Genomic DNA, 26643 nt, shown 5'->3' on the forward strand with positions numbered 1-26643 from the left:
AAAATGTTAAGAGATGTAACACATACAGTACTATCCGAATCGATATCATAGAGATTGGATCAAAATTGGAATTAATTACGTAGGAAATAGTTCTGAGAATTGTTGGCAGCTTTTTTTTCGATTTCGCTTATTTCACTGGGTTGTAAGAAGCGAAAGAAAAAGTCATTTCTTATGAATGAGATAGAAAAAAGTGTTTTATTTTGCGATGTGCATTTTAAGTTTCTACGCACATGTTCTCAAAAATTGACTCTTATTAACATAATACATATAAAAGCATTATTATAATTTAAACAAATTCGAAATAATTTCTAATGATTTCGATTCCATTACTATTTGCAAAACATGCATCGAGCCAAATTTCATCGCGTAAATTGTAAATTAATTGTTAATAATTAATAACTTTAATCTATTTTCGTTTTTGTTTCATCTCTATTTTGTGCTGTGTTTAAATGCATTGTGTTTAAATATTGAATAAACATTGATATTTGTTTTCATTTATTTATGCTTTATTATTATTATTATTATTATTATTATTATTATTATTATTATTATTATTATTATTATTATTATTATTATTATTATTATTATTATTATTATTATTATTATTATTATTATTATTATTATTATTATTATTATTATTATTATTATTATTATTTTAAATCAGATCGCATAAACAAAAGTTGTTAAATTGTTAAACAAAATTTTAACATGAAAAAGAAGATTTTTCAAATTGCTAATTCTACTTTCATTTTGTAAAAAGTTTCATCGTTGAATGAAGCTTTTAGAAAACATCAAATCCATTTAGTTTTCTATAAAAACATCTAAAACAAACGAATCACGATTCGCATTTTCCCAATCAACGTCGTTCTCTAAGTACTTGTTTCCATAGGAACGATTCGATGGAAAAACGCGACATAGACGAACAGTGAGTGCTCGTTAATCTCTGATGCGTTTTCTCATCTTCTATTTGTTTCTTGATTTACTTTAACCGCTGTGATTTTTGCTTCCATTCCACACTAAATCGGTTGCGATTTTTTTGAAATTTAAATATGTTCCAATTGAAAATAAGAAGAGTTTAGATTTTCTGATTTCAAAATTTTAAAGAATATGAATCTTTGGCAAATTTATTTCGAAAACTATTTTTGTAAAAGAATTTTTATTTCCGTAATTATTAAAGATGGATTTCTTTTTTTTTATTATTATTTTAATAGTAAAAGATCGATTTTTTTATTTGAATTGTTTATTTTATTCCTAAAGTTTTATTTTATTAAAAATATTTTTATTTTGTAAAATTCAAGATTCGAGTTTTAAAAAATTTGAAGGAAATATATATTCTATGATCTTTTCTTTTAAATTTCGCTTTTTAAATTCATATTCACTATAAAATTGTGATCAAAATAAACGCGATGATGCGTGGCACGATTATGGTATCCGATCAACTTTTCTCCTTGGAAAAAATCTGCGATAAACGCAAATTTTTATTGACGAATCAAATTTAATATTATAACTATTATTTTTTTTATAACTCTTATAAATATTTGAAATGTTTTACTTATATTTAAATATATAATAATTTTATGTTAAACATAATAATTAATAGCAATAATTAACTCGTCATGATATTTAATAAATTCGGTTGTTATTGTTTGTCATTTAAATAATGGTATAATATTTTTAATGATGAATCGATTTAAAAAAAACTATAAAAAAAATGCATTGAATATATTTACACAGAGTAAAAGATGATAAATATCATTGTACACAAGAAATAAAAAAAATGGTAAAAAGCATGGCGTTTTGTTTCAAATTTGATAATGTTTAATCTTTAAATTGGACTTTAATCAATTTGATAAATAACAAAATTTGAAATTATATGAAAGTGAAACACTAGTTAGTTTATTTATGTCTGTTTGAGGATTAATGGGAAATTGGTTTTTTTCGTTCTCTTCTTAGACTAATTTTTTAGATAACGCAAGATCCATCCTCATAGAATCAACTAAGTGGCTTTATGGTACGATGATCAGATAGTGCTTATACTTTTATGCTGCTATTAATTTAAATTTGGCGGAATTGATGATCCATAACATAAATTGAGCTTCACTGAAGCTTGTAAAAAGTATAAAATGCAGGTATAAGAATAAATTTCTCTTAACATGCAACATTATCTCAATTGACAATGCTTTTTTCGTAATTATTCCATTTATAATATTGATTTATTTTTTCGTGATTTATGTAAAGCTTTGATGTTTGCTTTAATTCCACAAGCAAATGATGATTCTTACTGATGAATGAAAAATAATAGGGAAAGGAATATCAAAAGCATATTAATATTAGGGATTTTAGGAATATTTAATAATCGAATTATATAATAATTAATTGAGATTGAAATGTTTCTTTCATATTTAATAATAAATTAATATCGGCAAATCTATATTTGATAAATTAATGATTGTTAGTTTATTTATGTTAAAAGTATTATGAATTTATGATACGTCTAAATAATTTTAAATAAAATTGTATGATAAAATAATTTTTACATTAGCTTTATTAATATAATTTTATTGAAATTGACAAATTACGAAATGAAAAAAAAAAAAAATGAAAGCAAAATCGCATTTGATAATTTCAAATTTAAAAAAAAAATGATACATTAAACCCTCTAAAATATAAAACTTTCGTATAAATAGTAATAGCAAAATATATTTATATTTCAATTTCAAAAAATTCCAAATATTGTGGCAAAAAATAATCGATTTGGCACGGAATAAATCGTATACAAGTCAATGAATGGATCTCGATGAAAAAAGTAGATATAGTCGAAGGAAAAAGAGACAGAGAATAAACGAAAGCTATTTCAATTCTCGATGCTTGTAGTAGTTTAATTACTCGCTAATTAACCTTTTCACCGAACTTCTTCCTATTCTCGTTTTTTCTGGTTCTTTTTTTTATTTTTATTCATCGTGACTCTAATTTTTTGAATAAACGCGATAAAGTTGACGATAATTTGTATCGATTTGATGAAACAAGTATCATTTATTCGATAAATAAGATTATAAAATATGGTGATAAATATAGATGTAACAATACAAGAGAGATAAGAATATGAGATACCTTTTTTTTCTTTGTTTTTTTCTAAGATCTAAGAAGTCACAGAGTAGCAAATTAAAAAATAAAACGAATAACGTTAGAAAATTTAATGTAATGTATTTTTTTTATATTAATATAGATATATTAATATAAATTTAAAAAACTTTTTACTTTTTCCAAATTAAGACAAAATCAGAAAACTAAATATATAAATAATATTGTGATACATATATAATATATGTAATATATGTAATTGTATATGTATTGTAATAATTTAAATGTTAATTTTTGAGAGGTGTAAGTTATGAAATTGCGTTTTATGTAAGTTCTAATAACGTATATTTTGAATATTTTGAATGAATCTTGAACATTATAATCTCTGAAATATTTATACATTAATTTGAATATTTAAAAATTTACAGAATGCATATAATATACAAAAAGACAGAATATCTACACATTATAATATATAAAAAATAAAGAAAGAATAAAAACAATTTCTATTTAAGGTTCATTTTTTTAATAAAATTCAAATAATAAATGTTCTTTAATATAGTTTATTTTTAATTTAATAACTATAATTAGTTTAATAATAAGTTCAAACACAATTTATTTTACTTATTAATCATATATAAATAAATTTTATTTTATAAAATCTCAATTGACTTATAATAACCATAACAAGCATTAGTTCTAATATACCAAATTCTAATTATTTTTATTTATTTCTAAACTTTTTTTCTAAACTTTTTTCAAGTTTGTTTTTGATATCTGAATGAATGATCATGAAATCTATTTTATTATTTATTAATATATTTTAAATATATTATTTTAATTAAAATTATTTTAATAACAATTAAATAGTATTTTAAAAATATGATTATTGTGTAACTTATAAAATTTAATTTTTTGAAAGTCATAAAATAAATTAAAATAAATTTTAATTATGCATGCGCAAGACCATCTGTTGCAACAAGAAGAAAAATCGTCCATTAAGCTGAACATTAATGAACGACACCGCTATTGTGAAAGGTCATTATAATCTTCATTTTACTTAAATTTTAATCATTGTTAATGATTTCATTACTACATCTATAGGTCAAAATCTTGATATCTCATTTTTTTTATCTTTTTCTTTTTTTTATTTCATATTTTTATTTTCTTTTCAAATTACGGTATAATTGAGAAGATATAATGATTTTACTGAAAAATAAATCGAGAATTTTAAAATAAAATTTTTTCCTTTTCTCATTTCACTAATTTTTGACCAAAGTAACTTTTGAATATATTTAGATTTTCTGAAAAATAAAAGAAAATTTGAATAAACCACTGTACACTTATATATAGTGTTACTTTTTTCGATGTAATAAATGTAATTTTTGAAGTAATTAGCAGTTTTTTGCTAATATGATTGTTACATATTTGTTATAGGTAAATTAAGATAATAAATGTTGTTTGAAATATATTGTTTCATTAATGAAATATGCAATTTCAAAATTGACCAAAGTAACTTTTAATATATTGAAATATTCTACATATTTGAATGTGATAGGGTATATATATACATTTTTAACAAATTCATTTAAAATTCATTTTATTATTAAAATATATAAATATAAATTTTTTATATTAAAATTATTGAATACATAAATTATTGAATAAAAATCGAGAAAAATATAACTTTTATGATAATTAATTTATTAATATTCTTAATTTAAAGTTATATTTAATTTAAATTATAAAAATTCATGCAATAATCTGAAAATCTTCAACTTTCACAAATATTAATCTAAAAACAACAATAAATTTTCTTTTTTGATAAAATATTCGAATTTGGGAAAAACAGAAAACCATAGTCTTGTGAAAATTGTGAAAATAGAATGAATTTTAAACACTTTTCTTGAAAAAGACATTATTGTGTGACGCTCCAAGTATACTTGATTAACGTAGAGCATTCTATAATGGAGCAAAAAACAGTCAAAGCTAAATATTATCCTTCTTTAATATAATATATATTCTCTGATATAATATTTAGTTTCATTTTGAAACATACTGAAAAAACTGAAAGCTTTATAATATTCTTTGCCTTATTAAAAAAAAAATTAATTAATTATAATTAAAAAAAAATTAATTATAAATATAAGTTACATTATTATAAAACATATAGGCCATTTTAATTTTATTTTATTAGTTAAGGAATACATAGAAATGTCTATTTCAATACATGAATAGTTCAGAATAGTAATAATGTAATTATTATTAATTTTTTTGAAAAAAGTAAATATTTATGAAATATTCTTAGATCAATTTAATAATGTAATATTATTAATATTTATTTTATGTGAAGAATATAATTATTTCATAAACTTTGATCAACATATCTCATTAATAAATTTCTAAAAAAAAAATAATTAAAGTGAATATTAGTAGATAAGATTGAAGATACATTATAATTCTGAATGATATATATCTTGAAAAAAATTTTTAATGATTAAATTAATTTTAGATGAGAAATATAAGTTAATTATTCCAAGTAATACTTTTTCAAAATTTGATTAATTATTATACTAAACGAACTATAAAAAAACATGAAACCTTTAAAGAAAAAGATTTGGAAATATTGATGCGAATCGAACTTCTATTCTTCTCTTTTTTTTTTCTCTTCTATTCGAAAGGTTTAACTCCAATAGAATTACGATATTTTTCCAAAGGATCCATTCGTGCGCGCCGCTCCCACGACCATAATTATGGATAAGAGTCGCAATAAATAACGTACGTGCGGCTCGTATATAAAGTCAGCGAGACGGGTATAATTCGTGCATAATTTACTCGTTTTCGATAGGTGGGAGCTCTGGGACGGGGTTTTCGCGGTTCCTAAATCGATGTGCCACTTTACAAGGAAATCGTGGTGGATACCATGCAATCTCTTTACATATTACACCCTTGAATCGAAATAACCGTTTCGAAGGGATGTTTTCTTATAGATATCGGCTATGCTTGAGTTAATAACCATTTTTATCTTTACTTCTTTCTGGAACTTCTTTTTACTAATATTCTTGATATTTTTAATGGATCATTATCTTTAATTATGTCCAAATATTATTGTAATTAGATATAAATAATAAGAGTTGGAAAAAATATAGTAAAAAATAATAAGTTGGAAAAAAAGTATTATTACTGAAATAATTAAGATATTAGTTAGATATAAGGAAAATAAAGAGAGAGATGGTAAAAATAAGTAAAATAAGTATATTTTTTTTATTTCTTGTACAAAAAGATATTTGTAATATTTTATTAATCTTATATGAGTTTATATCATAAATATATATGTTTTTGATTGTTGTAAAATTAAAACTAATTTGTGAATAAATTTGCCATTTTATTTTTAAGATGATTATATTAATATTGAATGAATACAATTTCAAGGTGTGAATGAATTTAATTTTTTTGTAAGTTTATATACCACCAATTTAAGAATTTAAAGCATATATGAACAAAATATGCTTATGATCAAATTAATTTATATGTTGGATTTTGTAATATAATTTTATTGTATTATATTGAATGATTATAAAATATTTAAATTATAAATGAATCATTATAGTAAAATAACAAATTCATTATTTCATCTTATATAAGATGTTGATATATTTATGAAACATTTTTGGAAGACTAATATACACAATAATAAATAAGTAATAAATAATTCAACCGATTATACTATATATTACTTATAGTTTATATATTACTTATAGTTTAAGTTTTACACTATTTGTAAAATTTATTTAAATCCTTCCATTCGCTAATTTAAACTGTCAAATTTTTATAAATCATATGTATGTAAAATTTATATTAATTTTTATCTTTCTTTATATCGTACTATTTAATATCTAGTTTATTTACCATTGAACTATACCATTAAACATTATCGACTCAGATGCAAAGATTACATAACGGCAAAAAAGAAAAAAAAACGACATCCGCCATTTTATCGTATTTACCTTCTTCTTCTATCTTATCTTGATCTCTCTTCACTTCTATTCCGATAAGTGAAATTCTGTTATACCCATTTTTACATCCCCGCTAATATCACCACTATATTTGAGCTCGTAACGCTGTCACGTATACGCGATGGAGGCGCGATGAATAATATTTAATGAGACCGGTAGTCGGTGTGCATCGGATCCGGGGCATGAATACGCTTAGGGAAATTAGAGTGGAGAGAGAAATGACCGGCGTTGTGCGACTGGCACTGTATCGCTGCTATACACCGGTGACTATGACAGGAGCACGACTCCACGGACAACGTACCGTGACCGTACCGTTACTGGCGCGCTGCGGTGTAAATCAACCTTTAGTATCAGCCGACTATCCTTTGACCTTAATAAAACGAAGCGGCGAGTCGACGATCGTGTCAATCGGTAAAACAGCTCGCTCAGTAAAATTCTTCAATAACGTGATAAATTCTAATCGCGAATTGTTAAAACTGAAAATGAGAGATTAAAAAAAGTTTATAAAATAAGCTATTTAAAATTATGATTTATTATTGAAAAGAGAACAAAAAAAAATTTTACATAAAAAAAAGTTTTCGATAATGACTCGGGCAACAATCTCAATAAAACGAATTAGATTTTCGAAATTGAACATTGATAAAGTATGAAAAACAAGTGTACACGCAATACATTGTATATGCGAAATACCACCACGTCATCATAAGTCAAACGATATGAAAAGAAGAGTAATTGAATTTCTCGAGCAAGGAATCTTTCAAAGAAACATTACAAAAATGATTGGATATAATCAAAGTGCTATCAATTATTTGAAAAAAAAATATATAATGAAACAGGCAGTATCTTTAAAAAATGTGACCGTCCGTGTGTGACGATAAAACAAAATGATGGAAAATTGCAATCGACAAAAATATAAGACGCTACTAATATGCTACGTCAAAAAAAATTAATGAGCAATAGGCAGAAAACGTTCGCGATCGTATTCATTAAAAATAGAATAAATATTTTATAAAGCGAAAACAAAATTTTTCCTCGCGAAAGAACATAAAAAGAAACGGTTACAATATGAAAACAATGTGTCAGTGATCAAAGAATCGAAAATGATTTTCGAATGAGATGCTGGAGTTAAAGATAACGTAAGAAATGTATGTTACATATTTGATAGAAGCATATATATTTTTTATGCTTGATAGAAGCATATTTTCATTTGATAAAATTTCACGAAAAATGTTCAAATTTAAAAAAAAATATTCAGAATACAAGATTTGGAATTCAATATCTATATAGATACTGAAAAATTATGTAATAATTTGCCAAATATGTGTATATATGTATTTTTAAATAATAAATATAAATATGTAATAAATATGTGTAGATTATTTTTCAGTAGCAAATATTAAAAATTTGCAGATTTGAAGATTTTTTCCAAAATGATAATAGCTGTATTGGAATATAATATATTGGAAAATAATATAGAAATTTTTATAAGAAAACAACAATAAAATGACTGAACAATCTTAACAAATTTAAATACAATTGAAAACTTATGAAGTTAAAAAAAATTATTTTCTTAAAAAATATAAAATAAAGACAAATTAAGAAAAAATATAAAATTATCGAAGAAAAATTTAGAAAGAAATATTTTCCTAAATTTTTTTTTCTTAAATTTATACTTTAAAATTTAATTTCTTTCGTGCTATGATGTAATAATATACAATAAAATATTTTCCTAATAATTGTATAAATATTAAAAAATTTGATTGAAAATTTGTTTGCTTTTGTTTCATTTGAATAATAAATAATTTTGAATATATTTTTGTTATTTATTTTTATTTTATGTATTCTATTAATTTCAACAAATAAATATAAATAATATTTTATATATATATATATATATAATATAACTATATTAAAATGATGTCACATTGAATCTGATTGATAACTTTTTTCATGAATTATAAATCAAGTTATAACAATAAATAATGTAAAAAAAATATTAATAAAATACTTTCTAATTATGCTGATATAAAGAAACTAAATATAGATAAAAAAACTTTAATAAATTACCATATTTTCATTTGATTAAATAGATAATTTGATTTCATAATGACAAATATATAAATCATGTTTTTTTAATGCATTTCTTATTTGTCTAATATTTTTTAATTTGTCTAATCATTATATTCCATGCATTGTATTTTAATAATAAATAAATAAAATAATAATATTTTTTATCTTTCCTATTGATTATAACGTCCTTTTGATTACTTTTGTCTTTGATCATGTTTTTAAAATTAGATTACAATTTTTCAATAAGAATATTAAGTAATTATCAGTTTTTAATAAATATAGTATATTAATATAGTATATACCATCAGTATATACTCACGGTATATACTCAAATTAATTTTTGGAATACGATAATTAATACGTCAAAAGCGATTCTAAGAAAGATTTATTTGATTTATATAATTAATTGATTAATAACAATTGATTAATTAATAATTTATTATTAATGGTTAAGTTAATTAGATTAAAAATAAATCAAATCATGCGAGGATCAAAGATTAAAAAAAAAGGTTTTCATTAGTTTTAGATACATTCAACATTTAAAATGAATCTCACAAATTATTATATTTTGTATAATTATTTATATAATTATCAATATTATTATATTTATTCATATAATATAGATCATAATTATATATAATTATTTATATATACATTTAATATACATACATAGATAAAAAATCATTAGTTTTTGGAATGGAAAATGGATTTTGAAAGTGGAACACAACAATATATACTATGTTTGAAGTTGTTTCGATAAAATATTGGAAAAAGTAACGCGTTTGAAGTCTTCGTACAAGAATAAGTAAAGATATCATAACATGCCTAAAGGTAGATAGCTTTAGAAACTAAAACATGTAGTACACTTACATTCGAAGCATTCAAACGTAAAAGAATGATAGGTACATTTGAAGAATATAAGTTTAACAAAAGTTGTTCTCTACAGTATGTTCAAAGATGTATAACTTTTTAAATTGAAACAGATAGTATGTTCTACAAATATATATATGGAATTCAAAATGAGAAAATATAGATATCTAAAGAATACAAATTTGATTTTTTCTTAACATTAATTTTCTTTTTGTAATTTTGCCATTATAAACATCTCAATATTTCTTCTTCTTTAATTCTTTTTCACAATAATATAAGAAATATTGTGCACTAAGAACGCAAAAATTGAAGAATTAAATAAATAATTTTATAAATAATTATATATTATATTATATATTTTAATATAATAGAAAATAACATATTTTATTTTATTATATTTTAAAACAATAAGAATGTAAAAATTTTTTATCATATATATAAAATAAATTAAAATAAAAAGATAGGTATAATTATAATCTAATCAGTGTCAAAAATTAAATTTTATAATTTGCACAAAATTTTACTGTTAAAAATAAAAAAATTATGTGCAATAGAATTTTGATTATTTAAATGTCGATTATTTGAAGTTTGATTATTTAAAACGGAAAGTATATTTAAAACTGACTATTACAATTAACGTATTAATGTATTAAAAGATTTATTTTTTGTAATGCATATATCCTCTAATATAATAAACATTCATATTTGAAAATTATTTAATTGTTAATTACTTTATGATATATTATTAAATTTTTTTTTTTTTGATCGATTATTCGAAGAACTTTTTATTCAAATGAATTTATCTTTGGTAAAATTTTTTTTTATTATAAGATAATTTTATTTTGTAGTAAACAGCATATGAAGCACCATACAATTCATTATCATTACTAATATTTAAAATATAAGAGAGCATAGTAATTAAACTATATTCACTAGTTTTTCTTTTAAAATGTACAGTAACTGCTCATAAATTTTTTATTTTCATTGTAATATGAATATTTTATTTCATTACTTGAAATTATTTTAATTTTTCTGCAAAAATTTCTATTATAGAAGATAAATTCTATTAAAAATTAAATTATATTTTCAATAGAAATGAAATAAACAAAAATATTTATTTTAACGAAGATTTTAAAAGCGATGCTAAGAGAATACACAGTAATCGACATAAATATCCTACACATTATCAAATATTCAATTATTGCAATATAAGTATCGTTTCGAAGAAAACGAATTTTATCATTGATAGTTATAATTTATTATAAAACTTTATCAATTACTTTTTTACCAACTAAATAAGAATCACGTGAATCAAAATAGATTGAATTATGATTCAATTTACATGTCCGTTTTATTCCTTGAAACAATAAACGAGCAACAAGATCAGGCGTCAAATTGATTTCATCGGCGATAAATGATCTATCGACCATAAAATTACGGTCCACGGCATGAAATGGGCTCAGTGGTACAGTTTATCAAGGACGTTAAAATTACATATGTGGTTAGCATTGAACAAATTGGCAGCACGATCGCGAAATTATATCACGCGCGGCCTTTCTATTCAACTGATCGTTCATAAGGTCTGTGTCGATACTATGCAAACATAACGATCAAGTATTTTAACGACTTCATCGAACGTCCTCCAGAAATCCGATATCTCGCCGATTAAGTCGAAAACGTACGGATAGAACATACCTCTTTCAACGATAGAAGAGCTAACTATCGAGACTCTTTTATTCTTGGATGAAAATTTTGCTATTTTCTGTTACTTGAGATTTCATTAATAGTTTATGGAAACCGTGACTAGTTTTACTAAGTTTATCGAGTTGTAGAATTAGAATCGAGAAATAATTTTTTCATTAAATGTTTATATTTGTATATTTTATTATTCGAATATATTCTTTTAAATCAAATCATATATTAGATTAGCAATTCTTTCGATAAAATTCTTTGGTTTTTTAGCATTGGCTTTTATATATATATATATATATATATATATACATGTATTTAAATAATAATAATAATAAATTTTCTATCGATTGTAGGTTTTGAATATCTAAATTTTGAAATTTTAATTTCAAGTTTAAGAAGCTTTTATTTAAATTATTTAATTATCGAATTTTTTTATTTAAATTTCGATTTGCAAAGATACATATAGTCAAAGTACATTTATTTTTAAATATTAAAAAAATTTTGAACATACTTCACACTTACTGAATAAATAATATAATTTAAAATTTGCACTTATTAAATAACTACATAATACAAAAAATATTGTTGCTTTTTTATTGTTAGAATTTACTATATTAAAATTTTCTAAGCGAATTTCTATACAATATACATCCAATTTTGTATATTTTTACGCGTTTTTAATCGAATAAAAATTATAATTTTTAAATTGTATTATTCTCTTTTCAAATATATAATTTTGACAGAATATATTTTAACTTTGAAATTATGTACGAAATAATGTACAATGTTTTTATTTTTGAAATTATTATATTTATGAACAGAAGAATACCGTTATACAAAATTTTATTTATTTATTTGTTATTATTATTCTTTTATTTTTTGATAAACTATATTTTTTTAAATTGTTCAATTTATTAATTATTTATCATTTATGAGCTATCTAATTATGAGAAAGATTATTTTTATTAAAATTTCGATAAGATTTTCTTAATATTTATCAACAAATTTATCAACTCTTAGTTTATCAATGATAAATATGTAGATAAAAAAAATTAAAGATTAAAAAAATCTAATACATACAGATAATTTTAATTTTTTAATTTATCGATCCATTGATTTCACAAGAAAGTAATAAATATTGTTTATTGTTAATAATTCAACAACTTTTGCAACTTGCTAAAATTCAAATACCATTGTTATCAAATCAACCAAACTATTCAAAACAAAAACTAAATGAATAATAATGTAGATATATGTAAATGTGCATTGGACGGTATTGAAAATTCTAAATATATCAACGCGTATTTTCACCTTCACACCGAAGAATTTATTATAATGTCTAGCAATGCGAATAATCTAAATTTGAACGATCAACACTTTCGAAAAATATTTCAACTTTAACACTTTCAATGCAGAATATTATCCAAGCAGAATTATTATCGATTGTTATTCAAGAATTTATAGTTTTAGATAGAGTTGCAACTACCAATGACATCGACATCATACAAAGTTGCTTGATGGTCCATTAAACGGTGAATCCATTTAGGAACCATGTCCTCGTCCAATGTAGTTTAATTTCACTGATCAGACTGCTGATTATGATAGCATATTAAATCATATTAAACCATATTAAAAAAAAAAACCAAGCACAAGAATCCTTGAATAACCATCTATTGAACATATATATATACAAAAATATTCGGATTAGTATAATTTTATATACTATGCTCTGCATCAATTTTCATGTAAAACATTTTTCGTTATAAGTAATAATATTTGAGAAAATTAATTTTGTCAAAATGAAATGAAATACAAATGTACAATGAATAAAAGAAGTGTATATTATGTTATATTACTAAAAATATTTATTTCATATATATATCTTTGTTTAAATCATAAAAAAAAATGAAATTATAAAAATTTATTTCTTCGATTTATCTTGTATTATATTTAGATATTATTAGATTTACAATTTTGGAGGGGATATCTGTATATATTAACATAAAAGTATATTACAATGAAATATATAGAGAACAAATATATAAAATTTATTGATTAATTATGTTTCAAAAATATAAAATCTAATAATGTATTATTTGAAAATAAACGGAAAAAAAATTTAGTTTATAAGAATATTTGGTAACATGTTGTAAATGTAAATTATTACATTAAAATAAAAAGTTTTGTATATTTGCATATTCTTAGGTAGGAGGTTAAGATGATTCAAACATTAAAATAAAATGATAAATTTATCTTCAAAATAGAAATAAATAATTTGTTATATATAAATAGTTTAAACTGCCTAAAATGTATTATAGAATTAAAAAAATATCAAAATCAATATTTTTATTATTATTGTTATTTTTCTATTATAAATTCGTTAAATCTTTGAATATGATTACAGAATTATCCATAATTTCTTTTATATCATTTAAATAGATATATGTATGACATAAATAATTTATAATATATACATATATAAACTTAATTTTTATATTTTTGTTAACTAGAAACTTTAGTATAATACATGTTTTTGTTCATTATATATTTTCAATATATAATGAGAGAATAACACACAAAATTATATTAATATCCGAATATTTTTGTGACCATATTTTTGTAACTTTATCCCGAAGAAGAAATCAAATGAAAATATTTCACGAATTTATCGGAATTTGGAATTCTTCCAAATTCTTCGGCGAACAGTCGAAATTTTCAACGATTCGAAATAGAAGAAACAATTTGAATTCACTATTAAAAATTATTGAAAGAACATATTTGTAACCGAATATATTTATCTTCTAGCATGTTTATAAAAAGATTACACGTCTCGATTGATCGATCGTGTTTAAAGACATACGTACAGGAGTGAAGAGAAAGTGATCGTCGAGAAAAGGCTTAATTAGCATCGAATCAATTAACGGTGATTAGCATTCTCTGGAATTAATTAGCGTTAATTAACACCTTGTCCGAGCCCAGAAATGCTGAGCAAGGAAATCGCGTCTGGTGTCACTTTTATCGCGTCAACGTCACCTTATTATCGGTCCGGTTTTCAATCACAATCATGATAAACGTCTTCTTGTTATTTCCTTTTCTACTCATTATTAAATTCATATTGATATAATATATATAATTCTACACTGGCAGAATAATAATACAACTGTATTAGATTGTAACTGTATTAGATTGTAATAGATTGTTGAATAATAAATATTTGTAAAAGATTTGTGATGTAAAAAAGAAAAGAATTTTTTAAAGAATTGGTTTCATTAATCTTAAAATGTGTGATGTTAATCATTTCTCTTGATATAAATAGCCGGTGATCAGTTATGTTTTTTTCATATTATACAGAGATTATTTTATTATTATACAAGATGTCCAATTTTAATCAATAAATGCAAATTATTTCTACTCACTGTCTAAGAAAATAGTTTAGATAAGAATTAAATGATTTCAAAGAGGATCTATTTTTAATCTATTTTTAATTAATTTTTCTTTAGATACATGAAGATTATATGAAAGTGAATTTTTCATTTTTTTTAAATAGAATCATATAATTTTACATGTGTCATTTCTTGCGATTATTTTTTCTAAAAAATATTATAATATATATATATATATATATAGCTTATTTATTATATTTATATTTCACCAATTTTTTATTTGTACTTTATTAAGAAAGAAGAATACATGTATCGCATTGCACGATTTGGCTCCTTTTTTCCTTTATTTATCTCTGTTTCTAATAAAAATATTACATATACTATTATAAATCAAATTGACTGCAAAAGTGTGATAGTTATGAATTCAAATTACTTAAAATTTGAACTTCAGAAAATTTTCTTCTGTAAAAGATAGATACAAAATAATTAAATATAATAAAAATAGTAAACTAAAAGTTATAATAAAAAGATTTCTTCTTTTAATTTATTTCTATAGGCATAAGAAATATTTTACAAGTTAAGAAATATTTTAAATACCTATATAAAATATAAAGTTAATAAATTCAATTCAATTCAATAAATTAAATTCAAGTTATCAAAATAAAAATATTTTATTTATCGAAATTTTACATTCTATTTAAAATATTTTTTTTTCATATTTTACCCATCCATCTTATGGCAATTGCATTTTTGTACACGTAACATTAATCCTATTTATACTAGTCTATTAAAAAATACATTTAATAAATTGTTACATATTTGACATAAATTACATAAAAATATGGCCATACTACAATAGATCTTAAAGTAGAATTTCTTATAAAAATATTAGATAAATGTAAAAGTTTTAATGAATTATATTATATTTATATATTTAATATTTAAACACAATAAACTGTTTCTATAATATAGTGGCGATCACACTATTTACAATAAACCTATTAAAACTTTTGAACTGATTCAATAATAGAAAAGAATAATGATCTCTAATGATCTTGAAAAAAAAAAAATTTATATACTTTCCATTGTAAATTTGTTTCGTATTTTATATGTGAATATCAATAAATATTCATATGTAGTTCTATATTTCATAAACATTGTGAATGAACTATTGTTAAATTGCAATCTCTTAGCTTTACGTAAAATTATCCTTGTGTGAGATGTAGTATATATACATAAGTACACGTAACATTAATTTCAAATATGCTTTCGTTACAATATAAATATCTTAAATGATTATAAACCTTAGTCGAACATAAAATAAATCTTATCTAAACCAGTTAGCCCAATCTATAGCCTGGAAAATACTTTTGCACGTAACTTGAGAATTGAAAGTTGAAGTCAAATATTTGTATAAATAAAAGTTGCTCAAAATAATATCCTTATAATAATACATTTCAAATTCATAGAAATAAGCGAGGAATCTTTCGACAAATGTGTATTGGAAAAAACAAGTTTGCAAAGGAAAAAAAAAAAAAGAAAAAAAGAAAAATAATAATGTGGCTTTTATATTTCTGCTTTTGTTTTCTAGGCCAAGTTATTGAAACTTATTATTGATGACAATTTTTATATTTATATCATGTGAATATTATATTTAAAAATCCTTTTTTAAATGTTTTCTTTAAAAATTATAAATATGAAATCAGGATTCAAAAATTGTAAATATGAAAATCACGATGAGGCCAACTGATTGTAATTTAAGCTTTATATTTATAGCTCAAAATAAAACGAAATAATACATTTTTTCATACGAGGCTTTTTAAATAAATCAAATTTAAAAATTTTTAAAATACCAAATGAAATTAATTAATTCTTAATTGGACATGAATGAAGTATTTTGATAAGAACACATCAAAATAAACAAAAAAATATAGAATAAAATTTTATAGCTTGTTTTTATAACAAATTTTTGTTTTCGCGAAAATCGAGATTTCAAATTCGATTTTCTTAATAATTAATTTTTAAATATAGAAAAAAATTTATTCTACATTTTTTTATTTAATTTCATTTTTATTTTAAAAATTTTTAAACTTAATTTGCTTTAAAATGAAGTCTCCTATATAATTTCGTTATTCGACTTTTATCTTATTATATTCAATTAAATTAGATAAATATTATTTCAAATCTTCCTGATATCATTTGTATAATGAATTACATTTTATATAAAATTTTAAATCCAGGAGAATCACTAAGAGTAATTAAACTTTTGCAATACAAAAATTCTATTCGCAAAATCTTCTTCTCTTTCTGTCTACATCTTAAAACGAATCCAAGAAAAAAAAAAAAAGAAAAAGAAAAAGAACAGAAAAAGTTCAAGGAAGTAATCATTCGTCTTTTCCAGTGACGACACGAAAACCCAAGCGACAGGCAAGCGTGTTCATCAGCCAATGAAAAATTCGCGCGTCACATCGTCCAAATAGAAGAAAAACTGGCGAAAAATTACGAGATGGGATCGCATGTTAGTTTTTCACGATGGAACCGGAGCAACGTTAATCATCCTGATCTGTCGTGGAATTGGTATGTGCTTCTAACGTAAAATAAGTGAGAAAAGGCGAAAAAAAGAGGATAAAAAAAAAAAAATAGGGTGCGGTGATACTCGCTCTTATCAGCCCGGAAGCTATTAACCTGGTAAAACTTACTTTTCCTAAAACTGGGTTAATCATCTGTTCCGCGAGCCAGGCCGAATTATCCGATCTTGCTGTCCTAAATTCCGAATTCCGGTATGCAACGAGCGCTCTGCTCGTATATCCACTCCGCGTTGCTCGTAATTAGACGTTAATTGGTCTACCGAATGAATTTTCCGATTCCATCGATCGCTCAAACTGTTTCCTTTAGATAAATATCTTCGAATTTAGGTAAATAGAATGCGAACAAGCGCCACGTCCAACAAATTTTTAATTTCTGATTGAACTATTTCATATATTGGTGGCAAATATATCTTATAATGAACTAATTAAAGTTTTTAAAATCTCGCTTGTTATATAACATTTCCATTTCTATTCATATGTAGAGTGTTAAAAAAAAAAGAGTTCAAGACTTTTTTCCAGGGCTTATCAAAGCACCAAGAGGAGCAAAAAATATAGATCCAATCAATTTTCAATTTCCAATCAATCAAATATAGGTTCGATCAATCCTTAATATAAAATTTTATACAAAATTTCTAAAAATTCTTTTATCTTTTATCTTAAATTGATTTTTATTATTAATGAATATTTGATATTGTGAGTGAGCTTCTTCGAAATATACATTGAATGTAAACATTGAGATTAGTTCGAAAATACCTCAAGATAATTAATATTAATAATAATAATATTAATTAATATTAACAGAGATCATACACGCAAACGAAGTGCAAATACTCAACATTTGTTTAATATTGAATGTAAAAAGGATCTTCAATTCGTATTCTATATTTATATATTCGAATATGAAAATAGGAAATATGTATTTTTTGTGTTGATCTGTATAGTTTTTATTTTGCTCTATAAAGTAATTTCTGTTAATATTAATATTAAGAATATTAATAATAATTATATTGATAATTTTGAATTGATATTCTCTTGATTCAATTTTCTTCTGTTTATATTTAATATAGTCACTCAGGATATCGAATGTGAATTCTTCAATGATAAAAATCGATTATTGCAAGATCTATATCGATTGGACATTTTTTTTACTTCTTTTGATAAATATTACAAGTTCCTTTCGTATATGTATATAGCAAAATAAGTTTTAAGAAAAGAATGTTATGAAAAAGATGTTCTTACAAGTTGTTTGATATTGAGAAAATAAAACATTATGTAGTTATTAAATTTTTAAATAAGTAGCAGTATTATTAATTTCTTTGCATTTAAAGATTATATAAAGGTGATCTTCTTTAAATTAATATTTTATAATTTTTAATGTACTATTGTTATACATTATTTTCTATTTAAAAAAAAATATTAATCTATTTATGTTGAAAAATCATTAGTTTAGAAAATATTGTAAAAAAAATTTGAAGTTCTTATTATATGAAGGATAAGGAATATGTGATGCAATGCTCTTCTGTTCATGTTTTCTTTGTTCTTAACTTCGAATTAAAGTATCTTTTAAACTAAACAATTCGATACTTTTTTTATAAAAAATAACGAGCTACTACAATTGCATGCAAATTTACAGAATTCCATCTAAAAAAAAAAAAAACGAAAATCATCTTCATATATCTATTTACAAAAAAAACTATTTAATACTGCATAATGTATTTCTTTATATAAAACAACTTTTGTGAAAAATTTTTTAAAAGATATTTCACTGTATTCGTATAAAACTTAAATATGTAGTAATATAACATTGTTATTATACAATTAACGATTTTACAATTTAATTCGAATACAATTTCATAAAATAAATTTGATATTAAATAAAAAATTTAAAAACATACAAATTCGCATAATATATATTCATAATAAATTTCGTCATAAATTTAATTTATTATATTTAAATTTTCCCATGTTCGTTGTGGAATTATGATTTAATAAAAAAAAATTATGTCCATTTGTTTTATGATATTCTATTGTAAATTAAATTATTCTATTGTAGATTAAATCAAATAATCATGATCATTCCAAATTTATAAATTATTTATTCTATGAAAAAATGTTACAAAAATTATATTAGTATTATTAATTTTTTACAAGTGAACATGTATCTTAAAGTTAATTTTCTTTAACATCATCATGTATTTTTTTAATAGACTTAATCAATATAAATATAAAAAAAAACTATTAAAAAGTTCCTTATAATTATTAGTTTAGAAGACTTAAATATTGTAAAATTTATCGTACTCAAAATAAGAAAAGTATAAATACAAAAATCTTCTTTATCTTTCATATAAATTTTATAAAATTTAAATTAAAAAGTTTTCTAAACTAATAATTTTTTACAAGTGACTTTATATATTATAGTTTTCTCTATGGAATAATAATCTTAATTAATATATTAAAAAATATATAATTCCATTTAAAAAACAAAATTAATCTTTTTATATTCATTTCAAATACAAGTAATATCAAATTATGTTATTTTCTCTATCAATTTTTATACGAGATACTTTTTCACTTACAAATTATTTGCCATAATCACGATTAGTAATATTTAAAATGACTGATCCAATGCAGTGATCATTGCTTAATATTATCGTATCTTCATTCTTTTGACGAAATTTTTATTTGGATTTATCTTTTCCTTCTTATTTTTCGTGGTCTCTTATGGTCGCATTTGTTATCTAACACTCTTTGTATATTTTATATTTATATCCACATTGCTTTCATATTTCCCCAGAATGTCCTTCTTTCTTTTTTTCTGGTTTCCTCTTGTGTAATATAATTTCCACTTTTCTTTTAATCAGGAATTTTACTTGTTCCGTCTACTTTCCGTTCCAATTTGTTTCTTTCTCTCTCTACCATTCTTTTCCACTAGGTACATATTTTAGGATTCGCCTAGAATGACATAGTTCGAGCTCTTTTCGACGAATCTACCTCTTCCGCGTTATATCGTCAGTTAGCGAAAGGAAGCATGTTTTCTCTTGAGTGTAATAAAGTTTGCAATTAAACTCGCGCCAACCAGGTCAACGATATCATAAAACAGTAAAAAGAGCTATCATCTATTTTTTTTCTTGTTAAACACAATTATTCTTAAGCTTTTCGAATGTCAACATTTCCTTTAGGTCACGCACAATTAAATTCATTTATTCTCGTAGAAAGGAAGGAAGTTTAGAAAAATGAGAGAAATTTAAAAACCTAGTATTATTCTTGAGTGTGAAAATTTAGAAAATTTTATGACTTATTTTTTGCCAAATCACCTCTATCAATCTTAATTCAATTTCGGTTGATTGAGGAAAATGAAAGAAAAGCTGGAAATCTTATTTTATTCTTGCGAGTGAAATTCAGAATTTTATGACTCATTTTCTGCTAAATCCATTCCATCTAATCTTAATCTTAATTTAATTTTAAGAGTATTTTAAAATATACCAGATAATTAAATATAAAAATTTTTTTCAAACCATTAAGAAAAATTATTGCATATAAAAATTATTATATCATTTAATAAGATTCTGAGAAAGAATCTTATCATTTTTCAATATTTGTTACGTAAATCACCGTTAATATCAGAGTCATCAGAGATCGTATTGTTATATTCATATTATTATATTTGATCATATTCAAATTATTCAATCGTATCAATAAGTTTATAATAAAGCTTAATTAATTAAGCTTTATTTTTAACAATTCTTTTTATATTTCTGTTATTATTTAGTTCTCTGCAATCCGACAAGAATATTACTCATCGATAATTTAACCTTTACGTACTAAAAATACAAACTTGAAAGAATTCAATATATGTTGCTTCGCTTTGTGATCTACAAGACTGAGAAATCTGTGTTTTGTTTAAATTATGATTAGCAGATTTATGCAAACTTTGAAGAAAAAAGGAGAAATTGTTTGATATCAAAGTTAAACTTTTTGTATACAAAAAATATATATGATATATATTAATTGTAAAATTCAATAGAATTGTTCAAACTATATAATCATTTTTTATTATATATATATATATGATCGATATTCATTTTGCAAATACAATGATATTTTATATATTTTATATTTGTGTCCCAAAAATGTCTAATAAAAACTAATCAAAATTTTTATAAAAAAATACATTATTATTATGTAGTATTATTTTGTATTTTTTGATTTTTCTGTAAATGGAATCATATTTTTAATGCATTAGCTGATGCAACTCGTTATTTTTTATGGAAAAATAAATATTGATATTAAATAAAATTAGAGAATCTATAAATTAGTTTTAAATTACTTTGAAATAATATGTTGCATATTTTTAAGCAATAAAAAGACATAATTTTAAGCAATTTTTTCTTTTATACAGTATACAGTCGGCTTTAGTTTTCGAATTATTAACAAAAAATTATTCACAAAAAACTCTTGATATTATACTGCATTATACCTTTTTCGAATTCCCAGAATGCGGAAATAAAATATAAAAGAAATCTTGGGCGTTCGAAATTACAATCATTAAATTTCTAAAATTCTTCTGTTATATATACGTTACATAGGAAATCTATAAAAAAGATCCATAAGTAAATTTTCGACACCTATTGTTATACAAAGCTGATTGGATATCAGTTTTAAAAAAAGACATATTATATACATAATATATATTGTTATGAATGTATAGACAGAATTCGATGGTAAAATATCAAAAATTTTTTTGTGAAAAACACGAAAATTAAAGTCGATTATTGGTTAAAAAGAAAAAGATTACTCAAAATAAAACTTTTTATAACATATTTCAAGCTTATTAAGATTAGTGAGAAAAATAATTGGATAGATTGACTATAAAAATTAAAAAACTACTTATATCATTAGATATCATTAGATACTTATATCAAAATGATGTAACTTTAAGTTTATAAGATTTATTGTAAATATATTATGAAAAACAAGAAATACTCGAGAATATTTTGTTAATAATCTTTCATACGTAAATTAAAATATCTTCTAAATTAATAATTTCTCGACATAAATAGCTTAATACTTCTTTCTAAGAATAACAAATTATATCGACTAATATATTAAAAATTATACGATTCCATTTAGTATAATTTATGTTACTTTCATACGATACGAATCTCTACATGGCCATTTACATAAGAACTATTAGTGTATCGTGTAATGTATCCTGTTTGAATACTGAATAACATTTATAAAAATGTCTTTTTTTGACAGATTATTCTTCATTAGAGATATTTTAACATCGCAAATTAAAAGAAACACCTTGCATGATTGTTAACTCTTTTGTTTCGAAGAATGAGATAATCTTGAAAAAATATCTTGGTTTTATAACATCGTACATTATATGTTAAAATGATCGAGATATCTCACATCGTAATTTTTATTATGCAGCACATTATATTCCCATTATGGTGATCTCATTATATGACACTTTCAAGCGTTTCTAATTATCCAGATCAACATTTTTAGGGCGTCAATATCTATTTTAGTGTTCAACTTGACTATAAAATAATGTGAATTTTTTTTTTTTATCAAATTACAAACTGAAATTTGTAAAGTAGCAAAAAAATATTGGTTCAATACATATTCTGGTATAATATTGTAATATTATTCACTGAACATTCATATTAATTTGCCGAATTATTCCATATTTCTTGCGATGAAAATTTGAATAGTTATAAAATAATTATTTCTATAATGGAATAATTTTTATTCTTATATTTTTTAAGTTTTATCGAAATCAAAACTTTTAATAACTTTCAAAAACTTCTTTTTAAAAATAAAATAGATTTTATAAATAGATTATCAACAAACTCCTTTTCGAATTCAACCTTAAATTATTAAATAATAATTTATCGAGTAATATTTTATAAATCATTATAAATAATTTGAATATCAATTGAATATAATTTTTTAAATTCTGCTGGAGAAAACTGATCATTTCGCTACTTTCCATCAACAATGTACAAGTAAAAAAATTTTTTAATCAAATTTGCTTTTAATACATTTAAGATCTACATTATGTTTCTAGTACAAATTTAATACTTTCAAAAATATAGATTTAAAAAAAAATTCATCAAAAATATAATAATTAATAATACCATGTAACGATTCGACTATATTTCAAGCAAAGGTATCCTATCAATAGAAGCATCCTTTCATTTTCGAATCCATCAGCGTGTTGGTGAGGCAACACGAGCGTGGAGATATTTCTGGTAACTGGAACGATTCAATTATCCTTCGTTCCTGGGAGTGCGAATTAACGAACTAAACCGGTTCTTTAGATCCAAATATTTGCCAACCACATAAACCCACCACTGTTGTTGGAAAATCGTTTTCATCCGACCCCTACGAACCGAACTAATCGAGTTACTTAGGAATACAAGGGAATAAAAGTCGAAGGTCAAAATTGGGCTAGCCGGGGAAATCGGGTGAAGGAAAACTCATGATCAGAAGTCGGTTTTTAATTTCGACCACCGGATTTCCGAGCAACCATTTTTCACGGTCGAGAATTTGAGATCGAAACAATGTCACGTCGAGTTTGTTTCTAATTTAATGACCTTGAAATTGTGAAATTATTCGGAATATTTGGATATATTTCAAGGAAATCTTTTTTATCGCATTTTTGTCTATCGCATATTTGTCATCTATAGATTAAAAAATTTGTATTTAGTATAAATATATATGAAGAAAATATGTTGTATTATGAAGGATTAATATGTGTGATATATAGATATTAATTGTATATTTGTGAAACAGTAATTTCATTACGTAAGGGAGAGATGAAAGAAAGGAAGTTGTTAGAGCAAGATAAAAAGAAAAGTAAATGATTGTTTTAATTTTAATTTGTATTATTAAAAAGATCAGTTATTTTACTATTATAACCAGTATAATATCAGTATAATAAAATAAATAAGTTTTTCTCTTATTTACCTGCTTTATTTTTTATTTTTTGAAGAAGTACATCTTGTTTCATTCATAAATTGATTGAATGGAATATGAATATTTAATAATAAAAAAAACAATATAATAAAATATCATATTACTACTAATTGTTTTACAGTTATTATTTTGTTAAGTATTATAATTATAATATTATTTTTTAAACATATGTATATTACAATATTTATTGTGCAAATTTTATATTAAAGTAAAATTTTTAAAGTTATCTGAGAGTGATGCAACAAGGAAAATATAAATGTCATAGGAAAATAAAAAGAGGTTAATATAAATGATAATCCATATGTATTTAAATATATATCACATAATATATCCATAAATAAATAATTACAAATGTAATTTGATAGGTTATAAATATTATGTTAAAAAAAAATTCTGAAATTTTATATGATCAAATTTGTAATTAAAAAAATGAATCAAAAGTAACAATACAAAACGTTTTGGAAAAATAAAAAAATTTTAATTTAAAGAATGAAAAAAGTTAGTCATCTATCATTTATTATCAGCTATGAACTTATAAAATTATATATTAATTGAATATATCATAATCTAGTTGCAAATATAAAAAGTAGAAAAATTCATTATTTTTGAGATAATTACGCCTATTTAATTATATATTCCATTCATATATGCTATTCTTGCTTAACATTATTTACTTAAAAAAATTATCATCATAATATATCCTTGATATATTATATATAATGATTCATGAAAGCATTTGAATATTTTTCTATTTAAAAAAATAAAAAAAAAAATATTAACGAACAATTTTTTATTTTTAACAAAATTTTGTGAGTATATATAAAATACATTTTTAATTTATATTTAAATATATTATAAATTTATCATATTAGATAACAAGTTTTGTACAATTGCAGTATTCTTATATAGAATTGGATCAAAGTACATACTAAAGAAAAGTGATAAAATAGGATCATTAACAAAAAATAATTTACATATACTTTACAAATACTTTAAATTGCTTAAAGCATATTATATAATCTAAAATATATCAAAATATTTAATTCTTAACTAATTCTTAAATAAAAATTGCTATTTTTATAAAAATTATTTTAAATAAATATTCAAATATTTTTGTGATATGATAGTTTCATTTAATTTTTAATATTATTTTATTATATCAAATTAATTAAATAAATTGCTAGTTAAATAAATATTTGTAAAATAAATATCCTATTGAAGAAACAAGTTTGAATTCATTTCTCCTATAATTAATAAAGATATAGATCGTTAAGGTTAAACATTTACAAATATTTTGTAATTGATTTATATATACTTCATGTTTAAATTATGTATCTAATAATATATATCCTTTCTTTCAAATGTCTCATTTTAATGTCTCGTCTAAGTTTAACGCGTGCAAGTTTAATTCATGCCACGAATGTGAAAAGAAGAATGGTTCAAATTGGAATATATATCAATAATATATTAAATATTATTGAAGGTTTAAAAAATGATGGAAGTACGTCCAATTTAACCATAGAATATAGTATTGAAAATTCTATACTTAGTGATATTAAAAATAGTGAATCAAAATTATTAGAATTTATTATTAGAATTTCAAAAGAACTTAGATAAATACTGATAAATTTATGTAAAAAATGTATAAATGAATCTTACAAAAAAATCATTATTTATTTATTTCAGATTTATTGAGCTCTAACAAGCTCTAGAAATTCAATACAATAAAAATTAGATTACAATAAATATTTCAAAGTATCTATTGATTAACTAAAGTGAAATTGAGATATGGAAACGTTTTGGACACGAAGAAAAAAATTATCCATATTACATTTTCTAATATAACAACTAAAAAATTTATTCAGGTTTTTGTTAGTCTTAAAGAAAAATTACAATTTAGATCATATTCATAATTGTGATGAACCTTTTTAAAAAGCATTCTTGCAGAAGAAAACT

General features: G+C 22.2%; 1 protein-coding gene across 5 annotated transcripts in view; it reads right to left on the reverse strand.

Moving 5' to 3' along the window:
* LOC122717162 (ankyrin repeat domain-containing protein 50-like) overlaps nt 1-26643 on the reverse strand; it is a 320332-nt gene that overhangs the window by 243921 nt on the left and 49768 nt on the right. The gene's annotated exons all lie outside the window — the stretch shown is intronic.

Source organism: Apis laboriosa, unplaced genomic scaffold (genome assembly GCF_014066325.1).
Source record: "Apis laboriosa isolate Shangri-la unplaced genomic scaffold, ASM1406632v1 scaffold104_cov149, whole genome shotgun sequence".
NCBI classification, from domain to species: Eukaryota; Metazoa; Arthropoda; class Insecta; order Hymenoptera; family Apidae; genus Apis; species Apis laboriosa.